Here is a 10,062-nt window from a genome sequence, read left to right on the forward strand (position 1 = left end):
TGACAACCTCGTGCATCACCATCATCATATTATACACTGCATTTTCTTTATTTGCGTTTGATGTCGTGATTGGATTTTCATAATGACTTGCTATATGTCTACTTGCTCTATATCATGTTGCTTATACTTGACTATCTTGTATATACATGATCTTCTCTATTTATACTTCCATGTGATATGATGTATACTTGTGTTATACTTTCTATATTGTTATTGTATTTGTGATATATATATATATATATATATGTATATATATATATATATATACTATAACAGTTAGTGAAAGCGGTGTGGGCTACCGTTGTGAATATTTTCTGGTTACAGGTAACGTTTGTATTTTGTGTACTTTATTTTCTACTTTGTTCGGTTGGCCTATGATACCTACTGAGTACAAGGGGATCGTACTAACTTCTACTGTGCCCTTTCATTGCAGATTCAGGTTCGGGTGTGCCCCATGTTGCTTGACTCGAGTGATTGTTTTGAACTTTCAAGGTAGTTGATGATTTTCAGGCGTTCGGATATCTTCTACTACCTTTCTCTACAGACTATGTCTTTACTTTCATTTCAGCGATAGAGTTTCTATTGTATTTGAATATCTTATGTATTTCTATGGAATCGAGTTGTATTAGATACGTTCTTATATTATTGATACCTGGTTTTAGGGAGTTATAGCTATATTGTTATGTTTCTTTCCGCATTTATTATACTTGTATGATTTGATTTCGTTCTAGACGCCTAACCGTGGGGTTATTATTGGCTTTTCCCCTTTTGTGTATTGATTAGGGTGATAGGCTTACTTGTCAAGGTTCATCGCGTCAAGTGCCTTCATGATCCTTTGAATTTTGGATCATGACGGCTATCCTGTTAAATTATAATAACACAAATGAGCAACCAAAATTTAGATAATGATAAATCTATTTTTTTAGTACAAGTGTCAAAACACAAAAAAATATTATACAATCGAAGACATAACTAATGACAAATATAAACACCAACTTAGTATATGCAAATACATATTACACCACTTAGATCTATATTATGTTAAAAATATTTATATGCATATAATAGCTTCAAATTATATGTATATACTAACGTTAGATATAGTGTAACTAGTTTTACACATAAATGTATATTATGATAAAAATGTGTATATGTACTCCCTTAAACGTATATTATGTTAAAGATAAGACATAATATACATATAAATGTATATTATGTTAAAATATACATATCTATATACTGACTTTGGATATATATATATATATATATATATATATATATATATACATACACTTAAATGTATATTAGGTTAAAAGTAAGGCATTCTATACATATATACAATAAATAATTAATTTGGTGAATATACAAAAATATCTTGTAAGGATTAACAATATCACTGCTTTCCCCTTTGAATTGAGAAAACTTGAAATCTCTTGCCCTTTCATTCTTTCTAATAGGGGTGTTCATGGGTTGGTTTGGGTCAGTTATTGGATAAAATCATAACCAAATCAACTTAATCGATTTTTAAATTTCTAAAAATAAATCAAATCAAACCAAAAACTAACCGTCAATTTGATTCTTATTGGTTCAATCTTTTTTGATTTATAACTTTAGCTAATGGTAAAAATTGAAATTTTGACAAAACAAATCCAATCCAACATATGAAATTTCAACTGAGTGTTGTGTCTCAACCATGAAATTAAGATGTCAACTCAATGTTATACTTAGGCAAGGCCATGAATTAACTCAATGTTATACTTAGGCAAGGCCATGAACAATACCATATGCCACTTCTAAGAAAATTAGAAAGTACATATAAGAGACTGATATGATAAATCCCCCAAAAGATGAACACATAAATTTCTTGCTCGATAAGGACTAAAAAGAAAGTTCAAACCTAGTGATTGTCTATAGTCTAATGAAACTCAATTGTAAATTTTCATAGACAACAAGATATTATTTTCACACTTACTATCATTAATCATTCAAAGTGTGAAAATTATTAGAATCTCATAAGATACTGTCAACTAGATGGTGATATATGACTGAAAGTCCAAAGACCAAAGTTAAATTCATAATTAAAATTTAAAATGTAATAAATATTTATATTTAATTCATGAATGGTATATAAATAATATATATATATATATATATATATATATATATTATCGATTTGATTTGGTTATTTTTTTTTTTAAATTTAAAATCAAACCAAACCTAATCATATATCAATTTTTTAATCGATTTGGTTTGATTCACGGTTCGATTTGATTTTTAATCAAATCGTGAACACCCATACTATTTTTTTGGTACAGCTGCACTGACCATCGAAATATTAAAAGTATCAGTTAAATCATCTTTGGATTGTAAATCTGTCATGCTATTGTGCATATTAATATGGTCATTACGATTTTTTGTACGTGACTTTGCACTCAACTTGTTCTCCTTCAACTCAGCTAAAAAACCTGCATTGTCCATATTTAATTGAGAAACACCCAAACCAAACGACAGAGTGCTGCAATTAATCGGTGCTATAGGTTCAATACCTCTAGTCAGTCTCCTTTAAAGAATTTTTTCATCCATTTGAAACAAGTAATTGATTACTTAAAGGACTAATAGACACTGCAAATAGAGGAAATTGGAAGAAACTTAGCGGCTTATATATATAAAAACTTAGAAGAATGCACACACACAAAAATTTATGTGCACAAAAATACTAGAATTGCCGCAAAATCTACAGTGCATTTCCAATTGGATGTTTAGGGATGACAAATTACTCCAATATCTTCAATGTATACCAAAAGCCGATGTTTAGGAAAGACAATATGCGAATGATTTGAAAGAAACATTTGCTTTGAGATATCTTGGAGAAGCATGTAGATATACCAGCCGCTAAATCATCCAATTAGCTAAGTGTGAATGATCAGTTATATGAGAGAGAGAGTTGTATTGTCTATATACATTACACAAAAAAAAATTATAAAAGGGCCCCAAAAATATTTATAAAACTAACAAATAACTATGTAAGGTAATTATTTGAAATCTCAACTATGTCATGTAATTAAGACTTATTTTATCTATGGTGTGTAATATTTCAAAAAGGAAAAACCCATTTTAGAAAAGAAAAAGCCCAATTAGTCGCCCAAATGTCAATCGGTAAAATTCAATAAATAGCACCTTTTCAACTTCTGTAACTAAAAAATAGCCATAATGTCATAGAGTTTCAAATTCAATAAGACAAACTCTAACACAAGATTTTTCTAGTGCAACTTACACCTCCTATGTGATTTATTAGTTATTGTATAGTAAGCAGGTTACTACATAGCGCTCACTCAAAGAATAGAGGTTGCGACAGAGATTATGAGCCCCCCACCCCCCCACACCCGACTCTAAAAAAAAAACCTCCAACATATTATTATAAAGCACTTATAGAATTTGAAACTTTATAATAATAATTTTTTTAATTACGGGATCAAAAGTCAGAGGTAGAGTAAATTTGAGTTTTATGAGGTTAAAATTTTAATTCTTTTGATTTGTCGAGTTCTAATTTGATAATTTTTAAGAACCTATAGAGTTTGGAATAAAACTATTAAATTCTCTCAAACTCATAAGCTATATTTTAGTTCCACTCTGTTGAAAATTTCAAAATATAATCATTTACGTATTTGACTAAACTCGAGAAATTTGATAAACGTTCTTCATTTGAAAGCCAATTTACTCATCTTTTTAATGACTATACTCGAATCATTCACACGAATATCTTATTTTGGATGGTGTTTAATTTTGTATTTAAATTTATGATCTTTAATTTTTGTCTTTCATTACTTTAAGTAACAAAAAAAAGATGAAAATATTCTTGACGTCGAGAAGATAAAAAAAATTCACAAGACATAAGTTTATATTTTCGTATCACACGAAACAAATTATGTCTTACAAAATATAACAAGTTCCACCGATTAATTCCTATATTTTCATAAGCATTTGGTCTATTATGATAAGCATATATTGTTGGCATTGTGTGCGTTGATATAAATCACAAGGAGTATCATGACCCAATCCAAGGTCCTGGCTACGGCGGACATCCCGAACCACGAAGGCCCGAGAGATCCCTTAGCATACAATCATAAGCATAATTCATATATAAATCAAAGTGCAGAAGATACAATAATATTTAATGGAAACTTATAATCCAAAATGAGTCAATGAAATTATGACAATACAATACTCAAATTCCGTCTACGAAGCCTCTAATGAAAACTAACTGTCTAGGTCGGGACAAAGCCCCGACTGGACCATATACTGAAATACTCAACATATGAGCAAATTTCTTCCGAAAGAAGGATAGATCACCAATTCTTTCATATCCCAAATGTTCTATTGATGTGATGGTTCATTGGACTATACCGAAGAACTTTAAATATGAGGGCCAGGGGGGAGGTCAATACTTGGAGATTATTGGTATGTAGAACTAGCCAATAATAACATATACTTCGTGTAACATAATTGAGAGCATTTTGAAAATAATTTAGCATTATAAATACACACATATATAAATATATATATATATATACATATATATATATATATATATATATATACATATATATAAGTTTAAATTCATGCTTTTAAAACAATAACTCAACTCTTTGTTTTACTTCTGAGTTAGATGGTGCACCCTACAATTCTAATTACCCATGGGTTATATAGGTCCACCCTTGACTCGACGGCCAAGCCCCCACTCTGACATTGCCGCAAGGATTGGAGTTTCATAAGCTGGTATACCCCCCATGTGAGTATACCTAAGGAATTCCCCCATGTGAGATATCCCAATTATCCTCTTATGTAGGATAACATATCATAAATTCTGTGTCGGCAAAACACGATTTCCAGCAATGAGCCCTTTCACTCAAATGCTTTCTTCGGGTAACCATCTAACTCTCTTTAAGCTCAATTTTAGCCCTTTAAAACCATGAGTCATGCTATAAATACTTATTCTTTTAATGTTAAGGTCACTTCATAATAAGTATCGTCATACCTAGACTTACAAGCCATATCACATCATATCATATCCATAGCCCTTTTTATTTGAAAGCATGTTAATGACCATCCAAAAGATATAACATCACTTGAGAGAGTTCTTATATGAAGAATCATATGAAATTATGCAAAAATCTCTCTTTTCAATACATTAACTTGCGGTGGTTAATTCTTTCATAAAACACATGCAATTCTTCATTATGAAATAATTACATAAAGAATAATAATTACCTTTTTGAAAACATGTAAAACAACCACGCAAGATAAGTAAAGAGCAATTTAAACTCAAGAATCATCCTCATTCATAAAATAACCCCAACATTAGTTATACATAAATCTCATGATAAAAAAGGGGCTTGTAATGCGAGCTCTCAAACCCATTTCGTAATTCATAACATGTTAAGACCATAAATTTCATCATGGTAGGGGGGAATTTCACAAATCACTCATAAATCACTTTTCAAAACTCATACTATATATGCACATGATCATAATTCAAATTCGTGGAAAACCCCCTAGAAATTTCATAATTACATTAAACATGAATTCATGATGCATGTCCTTCAAATGATTTCCAAAACCCATTACATATACATCATTATATATCTTAAGAACTTGTTAAAGCATTAAACTTATGCCCATGAGATTTAGGATAGCCCTGCATACCTTTGACAGAAAAAAAATCCAAGAGGACGTAGAGAGATTTGACTCTTGGAGATTAAAATCTTCAAATCCTAGGTAGTTTCTCCTCTCTTGCTTATGTAAAGATGATTTGGGGATTTTGTGTGTGATAATACATGTTTAAAAACCTAAATTTCATTCATAAGGGATTATGGAATGTTATAGGGCATAAAAGGACCTCAACACTCTTAAAATAAAATAAAATAGACCATTTTTTAACGCTTGGGAATGGCCCTGTGGGGCAAGGCCATAGTAAACCTTACGGTTTGCTGTGCCAGGCCAAACAAACCTCAGGATTTGTGGCATAAATCCAAAGCAAACCCGAGGCAATGTGCATTTACAACCCCTCCGCGGTGCGGAGCCTTTGCGGAGGGTACCCTTTCCGACACAACCCATTTTCAACACACAAAAGTACACCCAACGGAACCCACAACCACTAGACTTGGTTAACCATTAATATAGAGGTTTTAAGGGTCATTTTTAAGGAATTACTAGAGCATTCATAGTACGGGGTGTTATATTATCCCCCACTTGGGATCATTCGTTCTCGAATGATAGGTAGGAACTCGTTAAAGCTCTAAAAGTATGAAATAAAGGATGTAACCTTTCATTATGAATTTTCCTCAATAAAATATGTAAAGTCATAAAAAGAGCTTCTTGACCACTAGTGAATTATGTCAGCATGAAGCATGAGATAGTGAGAATCGATATAGAGATGGCTTTACGCATGAGTTCTATGGATCATAATTATCACAATATAAGGCATGGGTTTATTTGGCAATATAGGTTTTGATTTACATTAATACTCGACATGAAATAAGGTTTTGCGGGAGATAGGAATAGAAGAATTATCCACTTTAGAAAATACTACGAATAAACCTTAATCTTAAAGACTCTACTCAACTATGCCCCAAACAATAAATAACATACTTCATTATTTCCAACTAACAATTCTCCCATAACACTAACCACAAGAGTTTTGAGTCCCGTTGTATAGTACTTCTATTTTGAAGCCTAACCTAGAGTTAAAAGGTTCTAACTTAAGCTACGGGACCCTGTACTATACACCCCATTAAGAATATCACTTCACTTTATCACTATAATCCAACAACCTCAAGTATTAATTCAAGGAGTGCTAACTGCATAGCACACTGGTTTGTGTTTTCATCAATCACAACATTCAAACCTATCAATCACAACATTCAAACCTATCTTTACTACACCCATTTTACGAATCTCCCCACTAAAAACCAGCAACTTTACTCACTCTCACAAAGATTTTCATCACATATCCATTTCCTAATTATTTCACATAATCAAAACTCATCTCTCTCCTACCTCTTTATCTATAACCTTAGCTCAAGGTAATCACACCAAAATTTAAAAAATATGAAACATATACTCCCTTATCTAAAACATTACTACACTTTCATAACCACTAACATACTAACATAAGGAGGTTCATTGAGGGACTAGAGCATAGGCACCATGGATGGGAGTAACACTATTCAATTAGGACTTATATTAGTGATCTACTAAAGGTGGGGCCTGAGATGTAAGATACGATACAATAGGCATGAAGTACTTTATACATTAGATGTCTAGATTATAAAGAGAGAGTCGTTCGAACATAAAGATAACACAACATGATTTCTTAGGACTGGAAACAGTGAGAAACAAGAGAGAATATATCATGAGTTGAATAACATAAAGCCGAAATTCATGTAGTCAATGATTGAAACAAGGATTTCTACTTGAAGCTATTGCTCCTCATTCTAAGAACTAAAAATGGTCGAGAGTTTAACTAAACCTTATCGCTTTGGGCTAGACCCGATGTAAAATGAATTGGTAACATATAAAAAGCATAGTTTCTTAGAACCAAGCATGATATGCGACATGGATTTATGGATCATGAACATCATAACATAAAGCTTGAATACTTCAAAGATTGGATTACTGAGGGACATTATTGCTTTTTGTTTGAAGGTCAGATCATGGACATAAGTGCATAGAGAACTTGAACCATAGGCATAGGCATAACTTGAATACATAAAACATTAGTAGAATGACCTCTTAAATTGAAGTAGGAGGAGTTTGCTTGAATATGAATAGATTTATCATGACTCTTCCCTGAGAAAATTTGGAAACTACCTTAATTCATTATCTCCCCCTTAGATCAAAGTCATAACCCTACACTTGAGGACATGTCCTCTCATTAAATCTATAAGTACAACACTCAACAAAATAAGGGTATCACCATACACATAAACACTAAACTCCCCCTGATAAACTATACTATGAAGGCATTGCTTTTCGGGAATGCTACTCTTAACTTTCGCAAGTCTCTATAGACATCACCCTACAACTTTCACTCTTATAAGCATAACATCCATACTCATTATCACATAACAGTAAATTCTCTACCACTTAACATACTAGCATTACACTTTTAAACGCATACCCTTACAACTTAATAAAGTTTTTAAAACTAGACCAAGAGCTTGCATCATCTATCTATATTTCCTCAAATTTTTCTCAAAAGAACACCATATAGTAGCTCTCTAGGCTTCTCCATACTAAGAAATTCAAGAACATGAACTAGGTAAAAATGGCACTCATATCCATAAAATATAATCTAACAACATGCTATCTGGGGTTCAACTGATTCTTATAAATCTAAAGCTCTTATCCATTTAATGACTCAGCACAATTCATCGTTTTAACACTAGTCCTCATATATATATATATATATATATATATATATATATATATCATGATGATCCAATTATTTTTTCATAAGTTGCTAACCTAGGCTATTGCATACATCAAATCAAGCCTACTACTTACTCCCATAAAACATGCATCATTAATCTTAAGCTACTATTCTTACCACCTCAATCCACATCTAAAGTTCATTCCTATTGTCTAGCACCAATCATGTACCACTGATGAAGCATGCCACATATTATACTAGTCCACTAAATGGGAAAATCAACCCAAATTCCTCATTTTACCTAACTATGACCCACAAGTTCATTCTCTTCATAACATTACTACCATACCTTAGAATCTACCACACACCTTATCATGTGCAGTACTAGTTTACAACTACTAGAGAAAACATAATCAAGGGAGTAAAGTCACATAATAAGGATAGTCAATCTTAATCGTATAATACTATCCATTACGATATTCTTAGCATATTCTACTTTCTCACATTATGTATACTTACCTATACATACATCCCAACTACCTTCAAGACCTTATAAACACTTGTGAGTCTCTACTTATAACTTATTGGATAATCTACCCCTTTCCATTCATAGCCTATAAATGATTTCTACAACCACCACAACTATCCATTCTGAGATCCTTCCCTATTTTGAATAAATAACAATCATAGACAATCACTTCCTCCACAAACTACCATTCAATCTATGAATCTTGCTACAAGATTAGTTACTTACTATGAAAGGGAAAATCACCCCTCAATCAAAGGTTATACAACTAAAACTAACTTCTTTATGCAAAAGTCACCCTGACTCTAACTTCTAATCTTGTGAATTTATATCACTAATCTCTGGACCATCTTACTACCAATAGGTCATGACATCATAAACTATACAACTACTCGGGTGAAAATATTATTTCATCATTTTGCCACATATCTCTTCCCTTAAACATGACATATGTAACAAGGATTTCGAAAGGGACTAAATATACTCCTTCCCTCAGGCTCAAATGCATAGTTGACATAAATAGGGGTCTATACTGGAATCAACATACTTTGAAGGACTAACGAACTCCTCTCAAATACTTGTGCTATATCATAACTTTTATGACTCAATTAAATAGGACCACATCATTTAGACTTTAAGATTTTGCACTTGAATTACCTCGACAATGAGACATAGCTAATAAAATCAGAGTAAAGAAGGAATTTTGATAACTTCCATATGGACAACACAATGGCATGATTTACAGTATGAAAGAATAGAAAACATCACCTAAATGCCTTGTAACTTCCTCCTTATAAGTCTGGGGTGCTACACACCTATAAAAAGAACTCTACTCAACATGGCTTCGTAAACACCCTGGGATCCTGAACCATACATCGATACCAAGCTTTTCACAACCCAAGTTGAGACCCTCGCCATGATGGGTATCCCAAACGATGAAGGCCCGAGATACCCCTTAACATACCATCATAACATAATTCATACATAAATTAAAGTGTGAAAGACATAATAATATTCAATGGAAACTTATAACCCAAAATATGTTAATGAAATTATAATGATACAATACTCAAATTCAGTCTACGAAGCCTCTAATGAAAAGTAA

The sequence above is a fragment of the Capsicum annuum genome, chromosome 12 (assembly GCF_002878395.1).
Source record: "Capsicum annuum cultivar UCD-10X-F1 chromosome 12, UCD10Xv1.1, whole genome shotgun sequence".
Lineage (NCBI taxonomy): Eukaryota > Viridiplantae > Streptophyta > Magnoliopsida > Solanales > Solanaceae > Capsicum > Capsicum annuum.